Here is a 16,869-nt window from a genome sequence, read left to right on the forward strand (position 1 = left end):
CAAGGTTGTATTGTTGGTAATGGCACTGTTAGACTAATGTTTAACTGATCTACTTTAAGTTCTGTTGCTTTCTGTGTCACTATCAATCCAAAGCTTTTTGTTTCCATCCTCTCATTTTCCCAACAATGTTTTAAAGTATCTTGTGTTGGATGATCTTGACTATGACCCTGTAAATTAACCCAGTAATTCAGTGATAGCTGTATCCTTCTCATTTCTAGTGGCATTTCTCCCATTTCTACCTGTAATACTGCTGTTGGGTTGTTTTAAATGCACCTGTACATAATCTCAAAGCCTGAAATGGTATATTACCTAACTTTTAGAGAGATGTGTCTGCTGCTGATCCATACACCATACAACCATAATCTAATACTGATCTAATTAATCCAATGTATACGGCCCTCAAAGCAGTCCTGTCTGCCCCCCCCCCCCCCCCATTTGCTTCCGACTAAACACCTCATTACATTTAGTACTTTCTTACATTTGTCCAATGTTTTCTGAATATGTACTACCCATGTAATTCTTTCATCAAACCATAACCCTAGAAATTTAGTGCTTCACTCTTTCCAATTCTTGATTATATAATTTGAATTTTACCTCACTACCAATTATTTTCCTTGTGAAGAACATTGTCTTTGTCTTGTCAACTGAAAATGTAAAACCACATTTATATGACTATTCTTCTATTTTCGTGAAAGCCCCCTGCAGTTTCTTTACAATGAATTCCATATTTCTTCCCCTCTTCCAAACTGCCCCATCATCCGCAAAAAGCGAAAACTCCATCCCAATTATGTATTTCCATAAATAATTTATCATTATGGAGAACAATAAATGGCTTACTATGTTTTCTTGAGGTGTTCCATTTTCAACAACAAATTTTCCTGAATATCTCTTTCCTATTCTGATTTGAATTTCTCTTCCTAGTAAAAAGTCCTTTATCCATCTATATACCTGAACTTTGATACCTAATTTACAAAGTCTGATTAATAATCCTTCTTTCCACATCATATCGTATGCCTTCTCTAAAAGAAGACAGCCACTACACTTCCTCTGATTATTTGTGCTTTTCTTATTTCATGTTCTAGACATAAAGCTGGATCCATGGTATTTCTTCCTCTCCTAAAGCCACTCTGGTATTTGGATATATATCCTTTATTTTCTATATAATATGTTAACCTTTCATTTATAATTCTCTCCATTATTTTGCAGATGTTGGATGTTAAAGCAATTGGTCTATAATTCCCTGGGTTTATGCAATCTTTTTCTGGTTTGCGTATTGGAATTACAACAGCCTCCTTCCATCTCTGTGGTAATTTCCCTTCCTCCCAAACTTTATTATATGCTGTAGTTATAATAAAACTATTTTTGGATAATTCACTGAGATGGTTTATCATTATGTAACAAATCTGATCCTTGCCTGGTTCTGACATCTTTTCTTGAGAGAGCAGTTCAATTCTGTCTTTGTAAATGGCACGTTTAGTAAGTCATTGGTATTTTCTTCATGCCGTAATAACTCTTCTTTCTCCGCTATCGTAGTTTCCCTTCCTCTTTTCCCCTCTTCACTAATATTGTCTGAACTGTGAATTTTGACAAAAGATTTTGCCAGCATCTCTGCTTTCTCCTCATCTCTCACTGCTGTTGTATCCCCATTGTTTAGGACTGGGTACCCATACTCTCCTTTAATCCCATTCATTCTTTTTTTCATTTTCCAAAGTTTATAAATTCCTGTCTCCCTTCCCACTGAGTCACAAAATTTCCTCAGACTCTCCTTCCATTTGCTTGCATCCTTTTATATTCAATAAGATTCTCCTTTTCTACATTTTGAAATCTTTATTTCGAGACTTAATTGCTTTATCACATACCTTTGTCCACCATGGTACAATCTTCTTTTTGTGATTACCTCCCTTTTTCTGCATAGACTGCTTTGCAGCCTCTAGAATAGCTTTACAAACAGCATAATTTAAATGATCAACCTTTCCATTAACATACATTTTTTGCATTTCTTGGTCACTAATATACCTAAATTTCTCCCAAATCCATTTCTGTAATGCTCCTGTATCATATTCTTCTAAACTCAGGCCTACTTCAATCACTGTCGGATAGTGGTCACTTCCCATAGTTATTCCTCTAACTACTTCCCATGAGCAAACACCTGCCAATGAGTCTGACACCAGTGGGAGATCAATGGCCTGATCTGATATTAATTCTTGTACCACTTCCGTCATTTAGGCATATTAGATTTTTAATCTCCATTAATTCTTCAATCACCATTCCATTGTCGTCATTACAATTAACCCATAACTTGCTATGGGCATTAAAATCTCCACAATATATCACTTTCCCTCCTAAATGTACATTGAGTTAATCCATTCATTCTATTGAAAGGTTATTATAGGGACTGTAAAAGTTAACAATTTTGATATTTCCTTCTTTTGTCCAAACTTCTATTATTATATATTCCAAACCTGTTCCTTTCCCCAGAACTCTATATTGTATTCCTTGCTTTACAAATATTTTACACCCTCCTCCACTGCCCTCCCCTCTATCTCTGCGGATACCGTAGCCTTTAATATTTAAATCTAATGCTGGCTTAAGCCAGGTTTCTTGAACACATATGATTTCTAATTTATTTTTAAACTCTTTAATGAATCCTTTAAACTCTTGCCCATTTGCTATTAAACTTCTTGCATTCCATTGTATAATATTCAAATTATCTTATCACTTGGGTCTCCCGGCTTCCCATCTGCTTCTAGTCTTTTATTGATATGCTCAGGATACATCTTTTATACTCAAAAACTTCTCAGCTCCCTTCACAATTATTAAAATAGTCTCCGTTTTGTGTGTGACTTGATCGGTACAATTGATTACACAGGCAATTAACAACATCAGCTTATCCACTGTCAGTGCTGTATTAGTTTTCTCTGTTTGACCTATCTCTGATCTCAAAATGTGATTAACTTTGTCTGTTTCATCTCTTCTCCTTTGTCCTTGTATCCTCTTCACTCACTGCCTCTGCATAGCTTATGCTGTTAACTGCTTTCACTTGCTCAGTTTCTATGGCCCTCTTCCTGACATCACAACCACCATATGTTACCTTGTGCTGCCCACCACAGTTACAACATTTATCATGCACGTTACCTCCACGGTCTTCAATTCTATGTTCACCTCCACACTTGAGAGACCTCTGCTTTCCTTTGCACACCGCTGCTATATGTCCATGCCAATATGCCCATCAAAATCCATATAATCATCTTCATCCCCTACCTCAGTCACCATTCTGATCCAGTCACAAACCAGTTTATGCCATCCACCAAATCCAAAGTTCAGAAGTTCGACACACAGTCTCACGTTCGAGACCTCCGAAGCACTTTCCGATTCTGGCCCAAACATGTGACTGATCACACAGATTTATTTTATTTACAAAACATTTATATCTGGAGCAGTTATTTATTTATTACAAATAATGCAATTATTACAGATTATTTATAAAACAAATATATATATATATATATATATATAATAAAAAATATAACTATTTGAACTACGTGATATCATTTGCACAGACACTTAGTATAATAAATAACAGAAAAGTAAAAAATGGAAAACTTGACTTTTTTAAGTGAAATGTTTTTCTTAAATAGATCTAGGCTACTTGATTTTAGTAATAGTGTATTGAATTTAATGTACTCATGAATTAATTTCCAATGTTCTCTAAATTTGAAATAGATTGATAAAATATATATATATATTAAAAAAAAAGCATTGTTCTGTGCATGCAAAGAGAGATAACAGCTCACCACAAGCAATCACGTTTGATGCTTTACCTTACTCTCTAACCTTCCCAAACAAGCTTAAATCCTCTTAGCTAGCACAATACTGTTATTGCAAAACAAGCCCTGAAATATAGGGCCAGAAAGATAATTAATTAAGGCTCGGGGGGGGGGGGGGGGGGGCATTGTTTATTTCCCCTTCTCATCATAACATTAAAAAGACAATAGCTGGTATTATGTTCTGCAGTATGATGACCAGAAGGTACGAGCCAATGAAAAAGTGTTTATGTTTTGTGCTTTCAGGTTGAACCACATATGTTATTTCTCAAACAAAACAGGTGATGCAAGAAATTAAAATCCTTTTAGTGTGATATTTTTATTTATTTTGTTTACCAAAAACTGTCTGTCTGTAAACTATAAAAATAAATGCAAGATTTGGAGGTTGATTCCTATGTAACAGGAAAATACTGTATATTATTTTAAAGTCTCCATTTTATTGTAAGGCTTCTGTTAAAATGTCTATTTTTGAGTAGCTGTCCAGGATCACACTTTTAATGTAAAAAAAAAACAAAAAAACACAAACAAATGTATTTATTTATTTATTTGTTCGCAAAGTCAATCAAGATTGAATATATATATATATATATATATATATATATATATACACACACACTTGGGGTTAAAGGGCCCTGGGGGGATACAGTGATATAATATACCGGGGCAATAGTTATTGGATGAAATTTGTCAACTTATGCAGATACTTTTAAGACAGCAAGATGCTTTTTTTGAGTATCAAATTTTAGATAATGCTTATTCAAAATAACCACTTCAGAAAAGGGTGCACCATTTTCTGTTCATAACAACCACATTTGGCATTTCACAAAATCTCAAGCATTCTATAATCAAATGAATATCCATTCTGAATACCATGGATCTATCAATGTGAGCCGACTTGTTATTCTTCATAACAACTCTACTCCCCCAACTTAAGATATGTGTTTTATGGGGAGCCTTAAGCCCTGGCAACAAGGTGACTTTTTTTTTTTTTTTTACTCCAAATACTATCCTTTCACTTATTGGACAGCTATTGAAAAACTTTTGATTTACTTTTGATCACCTTGAAAAAAAGTAAGTATTTTGGCTCAGAATAAATTAGATGATTTGTGGAATTCTGTGGTGATGTTTGGTTATATTTGGCATTTTAAAATAAAATCATAAGTGCCTTTTACTCCGGGGGTCTTTAGCCCTGTTGTATACTAAAAAGAGCATACAATTTTCAAAGAAAATATGCTAAAAAGAAAATTAAAAAAGAGCAATACTCTATGTTTCAGCCTACTTCCAGTATAATAGAGTTTATGTGACCAATCTTAACGTGCTCAGAGTCCAGAATGTTCTCAGCTGTGGCTTGTTTTTTACAACTTGACCAGTGTTTGCATTTTGGTGACTTCATTTTCCCTGTTTCAAAATAAATAAAAGCAAATAAATACTTATTAATGAAACTAAATATTATTTTCTTTTCCAAACCAAACCAAAACCAAACCAAAACCTCAAGACACAAGCATCTTGAAAGAAATGTCTTATAAAAACGTTTTTAAATTAAAAGAAATTTTTAATTTAAAAACGTCATTCCACAATATTAATACATTACATGATGTGACAGAAAATGGAATCAACAGTAACATATATTAAGGCTACACTGTAAAAAAAAAAAAAAAAAAAAAAAAACTGGCAGCTGTGGTTGCAAGAATAATTATGTAAAAAATACAGTAAAAATGTAAACAACTTTACAGAACCTGTAAATTTTACAGTTTAAAACTGCTGTAATTTACATGACCATGCTGGCACTGTAAAAAAAAAAAAAAAAAACATTCTGTTAAATTTACAGTAAAAGAAACAACATAAACATGATATTAACCTTCTGAAACTGTAAAAATCTGCTTTCACATTATAATGTATTGTTAATCACCATATAAATTACAGAACAGCACATGACAACATAAAGTTCCCTCATCCAGGAGCAATGACCAATAAACATGTTGAGACAGTGCACAGTGTCACTCACACAAACACTAAACACCATCCGGGTAGCATGTGAAGTTTAAATAATGCAGTAAACATTAACTAAACTACATCAAATATAACACAGAGCACCCCAATGTACATAACTGATATTAAAAATAAGAAGAAACATAACTATTTTTACTGTAATTTTAACAATAATTTACTGTAAAAAGTACATGTACTCTCTTGTTATACATAATAAAAAAATGTTACCATTAATTATACAGGAAAATCATACTTTTTACATCGAAATGTATTTTCCTTTAAAATAAATTTTTTACGGTGTATTTTACAGTTAATACTCGTTAACCAATTAACGGTTTTTTTCCCCTGTAGCATTTTTACAGTCTTTTACCGTTAAAATGACGGACATTTTTTTTACAGTATAAATGTACTGCATCTTCAGGGACACTTTATTTGACAGACTATTTAAGAGTAAAAATGCACTGTAATTATTTTGTGAAACCAATTCGTTTTTGTAGCTACATATCGTTATTGTAATTAGAATAGTTTACTTATATATACATATAAAAAGAAAAAAGAAAGAACAACTTTAATGCGCTCGTGACAGTATATGTGATGTCATAATGTTTTGTGTAATGTCCAGTTGCTCAACTATCCTGGTCATCTCCTTCAAGGCTCGAGCTTGCATCAGAATGTGGTTCTTGGCTAGGAGCAACGTTGCGATCTTGGACAGTTTTTTCACGCTTTGATTCGGCGTGTATGGAATGACAGCTCGCAGGTCGTCCAGTGCATCGTTCAGATCATGCATGCGCCTTCGTTCACGCGCATTGATCAGTAGCCGCAATGAGCTGGGCTTTTCGATTGTTCTTCTGTTCGTCATGGAGTTTACATGAAATCCATCTTCCAAACACTGAAAACTTTTCTTGTGCGTCTCCGGTGCTGTCTCTTCGATTATATTGTGACCCATGCGTAATTCATCGGAGGGTTGCGTGGGAACTCCATCTGCGAGACTCTGGCCGTGGGGCATGCAGTTCATCGTAGCGCAGAAGAGCAGTCCACAGCCTTGGTCATCAACTGGCACTGCATTCTCTCTCATGATGTTCATCCTATCAGCGAATATGATTGTATTCGTCCAACGTCCCTTGCCGCTCCAGTTTCTCGCATGTGGTAAACGCCTATTTGACAATGGCGAAACTTATCAAGGATTAACGTTCTGTCCAATCAAATCTGGGTCCGGCCCCCAAAAAAATATAAACAAACATGTTTTTTGACAAATAAGGGAGATTTTTATGTTATAACAGTCAATCATGATGATGAATATTTTGTATTTTCTGTTTTTTAATACTGCGCATTACGCCCCTATCATTTTCTTTTCTTTCTTTCTATGCAATTACATACCACTTAGTATATGCCACGTGGTCGAATAGCTATTGCAGAGAATTCTATATTTTTGAAGGCTTCTGTCATATAAACTGACTTTGTGAGAGGTGGAAGAAACTAGCTGGCATTGCCATTGGAAACTGGGTCATAAACTGCTGGAAGACAGTCACAGTTAATCTAGCTTGAGAAATAGTATACATGAGAGAGCACACATTCACAAAATATCTTCCTCAAATAGTCAGAGGAAGACTGGCCAATGCATACGCATACACACAAACACTTGTGAAAATAATGTAAATAAAGATTATGAAAACAGATTTAAAAGTCAAGTTCAGTCATGTCAAATTAGGCTAATTTCTCTGGAAACTATATGTATCAGCCAAAGCTTTATCATTTAATATTGTACAAGTATAGATGATGGCTTATTCATTCAACTGAAGCATTCTCATCACTAAAACACTAAATCGTCTTTTCATAAAAACATGCATTTGTCTCATTACTGTAAACTGAATTACTTGTGTCACTCTTCTGTCACTTAGTATAATTTCTACAACTCTCTCATTTCTCCTCTTTTCTGTCTTTGATTTCTATCCTTTTGTCCATTCTTCTTAACGCTCCTGTAAAAGGACAAGAGATTACCATTTTTTTCTGTTGTATTGTTATAAACAGGGTTCATATCAGTCATGACAATATTCCTTCTGCACCCAACAAAAACCCCAAAGAAGACTGATTAATTAGTCATCATCTACTAATGCAAATGAGCATGACTGGAAATGAGACTTCCAGTTCTGGAGCATGTGGAGGGGGTTGATGGAATGCAATCAAGTATTTTGTGATAAGGAGCAACACATCTGTTTAGCAAGTGAGAGTTGATGGCCTAATTTGTTTGTTTTAATTATTCAAATCCAAACATGATTCCAATGGCCTTAAACATGTACAGGAATGACAGATTGAGAGGAATTATATTAATGTAATGTCATGGTAATGTCTTTTTTGTATCATATTGGTGACGCTGGATAAACAAATGATATTTTGGAGATTCATGCCAGGACATGTTTTGTTCACATCCATGGTAAAATAAAAATAATTGCTTTTCTGAGTGAGTTTATCAAACTGCAGCCATGATCCATTTACAAGTGATCGCAAAATAACAAGATTTTGCTACATCATCACTTATCACTTACATCAGCCATATCATTAGTGGAGTGTAGGCTGCACTTGAATAAATGACACATGTCCAGAAATACACCACATGACCTAGCTTAAAGTAATAATGCTATCAGTCTCCACTTTCATGTTCACATTCCTCTTCTTTTGTTTTTGGCGATTAGCATTCTACTTGCATATCGCCCACCTACTGGGCAGGGAGGATAATTTATAGTAAAAAAGGACTTAAATATTAATCTGTTTCTCACCCACACATTTTCTCTCAAAATTATGGTACCCACTCACTTGCATTGTGAGGACTTACAGAGCTGGAATGTTCTAAAAATCTTTATTTTTATGTTCAGCAGAAGAAACAAATCATACACATCTGGGATGGCATGAGGGTGAGAAAATGATGAGAGAATTTTCATTTTAGGGTGAACTATCTCTTTCAGTTAAGCTCTCCCATCCTGCCTAACATAATGCAAACAGAGGAGAGGACAGACTTAACAGAGGAGATGAGCGCAGATCAGGCAGACACACACACATACACTATCTGTCCATGCAGACACTCTCTCATCAGTATTTGCTGATGACCTTTTACCTTAATGTACCAATCATTATTTTTTACCTTATTCTAAATTAATCCCCTGTCTTTGGTAAATTAAATAAGTAATGTTGACGGGGAAATCATAGCAGCAATAACAATATACACACATGCAGCACCTGAATACATATGGCTGTTGAAGTTCCTCCAGATTAACAGACTTTCAATAAAATTAAAATAAATTAATTTGTCAAAAGTATTTTAGTGAGAAACAGTTCAACCAAACAAATTAAATTATGCCATGAAGCATCAGCTTTTCATTATTTTTTGTACAGATGAAAATCTAAAACAAAACATAAACTGCCTATGTATACTTTATAACTGTACGCTGTATGTTCTGGAAATTCACACAGACAGTCTATTCTGGATATAAACTTTGGCTTATTCAGGCACACCAGAAACTATATTCACAATATCAATAACAATATATATTTTTTCCATCCTGATCCTTATGAAACATATCTTCACAATACATGGATCTCAGCTGCCCACTGCTATGATCAGCACTGTGAAACTCTATCAATTATTACCAGATTAATCCACTGGACTGTTGGCTGTGAGGAGATGGGGGTCCCTGAGTAGGAAGTGGGGTGAAAGTAAAACCCGTTGCTGAGCATCTGATTCATAGTTGCTATGGTGAACTTGAGTTGAGCATCTGGTCCAATCAGCTGAGACATGTAGGGCAGAGTGTATCTCATATTGAACAGAGTGATGTAGAAACATGTGGGAGGAAGAGAGGAAAGTTCAGAAGAAAAAGATTCAGAAGAGGAGTTGACAGGAAGAAAATAAGAGGGGAAGGAAGGAAGAATAGATAGCAAGGGGAATGAAAGGATAAAACAGATGGAGAACGAAGAAGTGAAAAAAGAAAGGAAATAGATATAAGAAAAGCAAAAGCAAATGAGTGGGAATGTGGAGCACAGGAAGCTCAAACAAGATTTTTTAAAAGTTCATCACTTGACAATTCAGTCTTTAAATGTTGTAACATTTTTATCATAGGCAATACATTCAGCATTAAAGGGATAGTTCATGCCACCCCAGATGTGTATGACTTTCTTTCTTCAGCAGAACACAAACAAAGATTTATTTTTTTTTTTTTTAAATGATGTATATATCTCAGCTCTGTAGGTCCATATGATTCAAGTGAATGGTGATCAGACCTTTGTAGCTCCAAAAATCACATAAAGAACATAAAAGTAATCCATATGACTCCACATATAATATAATAGGTGTGGGTGAGAAACCGATCAAAATGTATGTCCTTTTATTTACTCTAAATCTCCACTTTCACTTTCACTTGGATGGCATGAGGGTGAGTAAATGATGAGAGAATTTTCATTTTTGTGTGAACTACCCCTTTAAAAGATATTCGCCTTTTTAACTACACTGTAAAACGTGGTAACATCAATTGTTACCTTTAAAAGAGCCATTTCTACTTAATCTAAAACTAAAAATTTGGTTTGTTGGTGCAACCTTATGTTTTCAGATTGATTCAGTGATGTTAAATAATATTCTTGACTTGAAACATACCAGTTGATTTAGATGTTACCACATGAAGCACATTTTAGGGTAACATTTCTTTTTTCTTTCTTTTTTTTTTTTTTTTTCAGTAGAGGTAAAACTGTGTTTTGTCCAGCCAGCTTTGTCAGTGTACTTACTACTATACTTACATTAATGTTTGCTTTTTTTTTTTTTTTTTTTTTTTTTTTTTGACCGTGTGATTTAACAGCAGACTTTGATGTTATCCGAGATTAATTCACATTTTGTACATTTTGTACCTCTCAAATAATAAAGCTCTTCAGGGATGATTTAATATGCTTTCATAATGTTAAATGGCAAACAGTGGTAGCCTACAGTCACATCTAAAAAGGGCATAAGCAGTAACAATCATTTATTAGGCCAATACTAAACGAGAAGGTCTAAACGTCTTTTAATAATCCCTTAAATAATATGAGGTTTCTTTGACCTCGCCAGCATGGTTAGATATACATGACAGTAGAAGCAGGTGCAGGCAGTTACTTCAACTCAATGGGCTGTCTCAGTTGTTATTCATCTACATTATCTTGACTCATCGTCAATGACAAAGCCGATAAATCGCACCGCTGCATCACCAAAGCCTCCCTCCTGCACCGACTTGTATTTGTGCCGACGTCTTGTGATGGTCAGGCCCCGGTCGCGCGGTGGGGCGGACAAGCCGCTGAAGGAGCGGTAGTCAGGGCAGGGACACACGGGATGAATCGTCAAGGCGTTATTGTAATGCAAAGACTCAACTCCTCCCTCGCACAGTGGAGACGGAAATAAGTCCAAAATATCGCTTCGAGGGAAGAATAAATAACCATATCCATATTGAACATCTATTAATGGATTGCACACATTTACAGTGGAAATTAGGGGGATTGTAAGTGAGGTGAATTAAAGATGGTGGATGGATTAAAGTCTTCTTGGCCTGCTATAATAAAATCCCCTCCATTTCCTGCCCCGGCTCTTATTTTTGTAGAAATTAGATGGGCCTATGTGTACGACTCTCTTCAGAAAGTCGCACGACCGCAGAATCTGGTGCAGTGCGCAAATTCAACATCAAATCCTATTTGGACTCTTCGAGCTATGGTTGGGCGCATGTTTTCTCGCATTTCGTTTCAATGATTTTTAAAATGTACGTCTTTTGTTCTTTGTATTGCTACAATTTCAGGCAAAATGCAAAGGATAGACTACAGTCTTATGCTTAAAATTTTCATTAAAAAAAGAAGAAGAAGAAAAATATTCTCTCATCATTTAGGCCAGGGGTTCTCAACGTGGGCGGTACCGCCCACCAGGGGGCGTTCAAAGGATGCCAGGGGGCGCTGGGAGCAAATTAGTAGAGAGGGGGGCATTAGGTTACAAATGGGGGGCGTTCATCAGTCATAATAATAAAATCTATTGTCAAGTTCCTCTTTGCATTAAAACGTTTATCTAGACTTGGAGTATATCAGCTGGTTCTCAATTGGCTACGGGTTGGTACGCATACCGCGGTTCATCTGATTTTGAAGTCTAGTGACGCATCTGAAGTATCTGGTTTAGCAGCATCAAATACACAGGCGGAGGCACAACCTCGGCTAATGCGCCTGTATGGCTCTGTAGATGGATACGGCTCAATGGACAGAGCAGCGGGAGCGCAAAGATCTTAAAGCTCAAGCCCTTAAACTCGCAGCTTTGAGAGAATCAGTGAGAAGCAAGGCGCGAGAAGCGGAAACCATTTAAATTCGGTAAGGGAATGAAGTAGGGGAACGTTCATCAAAAAAAAAAAAAAAAAAAAAATGTTGAGAACCACTGATTTAAGCTATACTCACCCTCATGCCAACCCAGATGTGTATGACTTTTTTGATGACTCTTTCCTCTGATGAATGCAAAAGAAGGTTTTTTAAGAAGAATATTTCAGCTCTGTAGGTCCTCACAATGCAAGTGAATGGGTACCAAAATTTTGAAGCCCCAAAAGCACACAAAGGCAGCGTAAAAATAATACATTTGACTCCAGTGGTTAAATCTATGTCTCCAGAAGCAATATGATAAATGTGGGTGAGCAACAAATCAATATTTAAGTCCTTTTTTTTTTTACTATCAATCTCCACTTTCACTTTCTTTCTTTTCTTTTTTTTTTTTTTAATTTTATTTTTTTTTTTTTTTTGGCAATTCACATTCTTTCTGTTTATCGCCACCTACTGGGCAGGGAGGAGAATTTATTGTAAAAAGGACTTAAATATTGATCTGTTTCTCCCACAATATCACATTGCTTCTGAAGATATAGATTTAGCCAATGGAGTCTTATGGATTACTTTTATGCTCACTTTATGTGCTTTTTGAGCTTCAAAATTTTGATACACACATTCGCATTCGCTTGCATTGGATGCACCGAAAGAGCGGAAATATTAGTCTGAAAATCTTCATTTGTGTTCAGCAGAACAAAGAAAATCATTCACATCTGGGATGGCTAAAGTATGATGAGAGCCTAATAATAATTATATAATTTAATAATTTAATAATTTAATAATTTAATAATTGTATTATAATTTAATTAATGATGAGATCATTTTTATTTTTGGGTGAACTATCCCTAAATGATAACCGCAACACCTGAATACAGTGTTAGCCTATTTTATGAGATGGTGGGGATTGCATGTCTCCATTTCCCTCTGTAAAGATAGACAATAAACCAGACAAAAATCTATGAAGCAGTTCAATCTTATTGTTATAGCCTAACAGCTACAGTATAAGCTATCAATTTTGGGTAGCCTTTACAGCGAATGCAAAGGGCGCTAATGGTTCTCAGTCCTCGGAATGTCAGCATCACTGGTTTTCAAGGGCATCGTACTGATGGGGATTTGGTTAACGGGAGGGGAGGGGGGCCTCGGTGCGGGTCATGACGTCACCGTGTCCCGATGTAATCCTCTCGCGCTTGAGTCCAATCAGCAGTGGAGGGCGAGCGCGCGGAATCACTGATCTCTCCAGAATGGATCAACGAAGCCAAGACGCAAAGAGACCCTTTAGCAATGCAGCAGAAGACGAATACGATTAAAAATGGGATACAATTAGCGTATTTCAGCGTTAAACTACAGACGTGACCTCGCTGCGGGATGCAACAGATATACGGCGGTGGCTCAAAGGATGCTCGATGAAGAAAATGGAGCATCGTGTTTGCGGGGACTGTAATGGTGTTTAAATCATTTTGCTTGGTTTGGCGGTGATAATATTTTTGTTAGAATAAGCTTGATTTTTGTAAAACAGTTACATATGTGTATTTTGAGAGATTAATTTATTTAATATATTTATTTATTTATTTTTTACAGTTGATGTAGTCTAAGGGATGCACTACTGCAGAGGTCAGCAAAATGAGTGAGAATCATAACAATGTGCGCCTTTCGGACGGACGTACGGAGAGATTTTCGACGCGCCGGTGGATGCCTTCATTCTGTCGGCTGCAATGCAATTCTTTGGTTTACACTGATACATTCCTTATATGCTTTATTTGGGCGTTCTTGGGATTTCAAATTCCTAAACGTATTGCCATTGAGGCACAAAAATTCCACAGACTCAAAAGAAGGGGCACAATAACAATGGCTGCTTGAATTGAGGGTGCAGAATCTTATACAAGCTCCCAGAGCTGCTCATGGGGAATGCATATAGTCCACTTCATGGCCTGCTCTGCGTATTTCTTAGTACAGACTGATGCTTTATAATATGTTTTATCATTTGACTGTGTTACTTACAGCAGAATCAGAAAACAACGAGGCCTGTAAAACCTTATTATGATTAGTATTTTTGACATTGACATTGTAGGCTATTGTTGTTTTATCCAAACGCATTACGACATCCCTCTTTGCGGTACTCTTTGAAGAGCAGCTTGCTCTGGTGTGTTTGTCTGTGGTTGTGCGGTCGCGCGCGCGCGCGCGTCATGGAGGGTGGTGACATGGGCCCTACACTCTGCGTGTTCACGGCGGACCTTGATTTATTATCCATACAATTAAGGCACGCGGTGAATGCCAAGAGAGGGGTCTTAAAAACGGCAAACCCGTCTCGGAATATGAGCGGCAACACGGGAGATGCGCAGAATGCAGAGTGAAGAAGTGCGCGTTAATTCTCGTCAAGCCACAGTGCTGTATTTGACTGAGCAGGAACTGAGTGAGGCCGCTTGGTTTGCGGGCGCATGATAGGAATATTAATTTAGGAGCTGACAGGAATGTGAAATTCAATTATTGTGTTATTTAATCACTAAGACTATATTCAATTAGTCTATAGGCTAAGTGAGATCATTTTCGGTTAATAATAATTCCAGTTTAATTGATGCATAAGACCTCTTAAGATGCCCTGCAGCATGTAAGCATTTTGTAACATTTGATACACTCAAAAATAGTTGAAATATTTACGCATTACAATTTCATAACAAAATTCCATTAAATTGAGCAATTTAAATATATCTATATATATATATTAATTCTCAATTTTTACACAATTCAAATTGATGGAATTTTGTTCTCAAATTCAAATAAGTAAATCTTAAAAATAGGTGAACATTTTTATTTGTGTGTGTGTACAAGGATTGTTTTGAAATATTGAAACAAAAACTGCAGTCTTTCAATACAAAACGTTTCAACCTGTCACATCTACATTGACTTTCTCTGTTTATGTCAAAAAAGCCCTATTTCATCCAAATCTGTCACCTGGGAATTTTAGTTTGTATTTTTGGCCTTCTACCTGAACTCCACATAATCACCCTCTCCTACACTTTTGTCTATTGATTTATGGATGGGCTGGATGGGTAAAAGCAAGATGGCAGCCAATCAATTCAGACAATCTATTCTGTTAGCTAACGAATCCACACTTCTGTAGGAGAGACATTTTGTTCCCTGTCTCAGTAATAAATTCAACACCTTTTCTACATTATTCTCCATGAGTTTTTCACAATGCATAACGTAACTATTGTCTTAAAGTGTTTTCGATAATGATGTTGAATTTCAACAGTCTATGCAAGTGCTACACTGTAAAAAAAATTCCGCAAAAAAAACTGGTTAACGAGTAGTTACCATAAAATATATGTTAAAAAATTGTAATATATTTTAAAAAGTCAATACACAAAAATGTTGTAAAAAATTATATTTTTTAGATGTAAAAAGAATGATTTTCCCGTACAATTAACAGTTAAAAATGTATATGATGTATATTATATAAATTAAGAGTACATGTACTTTTTACAGTAAATTATTGTTAAAATTACAGTAAAAAACAGTAATCGGGCGTTCCCAGAATTCCCTGCTTGATCCAGTTCATTTCATTATTTTATGGGAATAGTTATGTTTCTTCTTATTTTTAATATCAGTTATGTACATTGGGGTGCTCTGTGTTATATTTGATGTAGTTTAGTTAATGTTTATTACATTATTTTAATTTCACATGTGTTACCCGGATGGTGTTTAGTGTTTGTGTGAGTGCAACTGAGCACTGTCTCAACATGTTTATTGGTCATTGCTCCTGGAAAAGCCACTATTGATGAACTTCATGTTATCATGTACCCTTCTGTAATTTTTACAGTGATTAACAATACATTATAAAGTGAAAAGCAGATTTTTACAGTTTCAGAAGGTTAATATATTGTTTATCATTTAATAATATAAATGACAGTACTGCACCGCAAAATATACCGTAAAAACTAGTTTTAAACTGTAAAATTTACAGGTTGTTCTGTAAAGTTGTTCACAATTTTACTGTATTTTTCACATTATTCTGGCAACCACAGCTGCCAGTTTTTTTTTTTTTTTACAGTGTAGGCATGCACATAATGTTTCTTTTCATTGAGTCTTTACTGTAACTATGACACGTTACTTAAAAGTAGTTAATAAAATAATATTCGCACAATATGATAGCCGTTTTTCTATGAACATGACAAACCAATTACACAGCCTTATAAATCTAAGTACAAGGTAACATTTCAAAGATAAACTATTCTTTAACAAACTTTCACCTTAAATTTGCCCAGGCATGAGGGGATTACAATATTTCCACATTTTTCATAATTAGCTCTATTTCTATGTTGTTCATGTGTATTCATGGGTTTTCTCACAAAACCATGGTATTACTAAATCCCAAATTATTTTGACAACATTTAAACAACAAAAATGTAATTCTGGTGCTCTAAGGTGATTTCTTCACCTTCAAAATTTAACTAAACCCTATCAGTTGAGTGTGTTAATGGGTCATACAAAAATCTTTCTTTGTGTTGGGCATCTCTGTGCAAAAATAATCATCTCCCCAATCTGCCATAGTGACAGTACAATCCTCCCATAGACAGTCTCACAACAAGGCAGTAAAAAAGAACAGTTTCAAACACCAATTACACCATATAGTATTATTTTAATAATGAGCATGATCAAATCTAAGAATGTGATAGATAGTGACCTTCCAATACAATGCATATCCATT

Source organism: Myxocyprinus asiaticus, chromosome 33 (assembly GCF_019703515.2).
Source record: "Myxocyprinus asiaticus isolate MX2 ecotype Aquarium Trade chromosome 33, UBuf_Myxa_2, whole genome shotgun sequence".
In the NCBI taxonomy this organism is placed as follows: Eukaryota; Metazoa; Chordata; class Actinopteri; order Cypriniformes; family Catostomidae; genus Myxocyprinus; species Myxocyprinus asiaticus.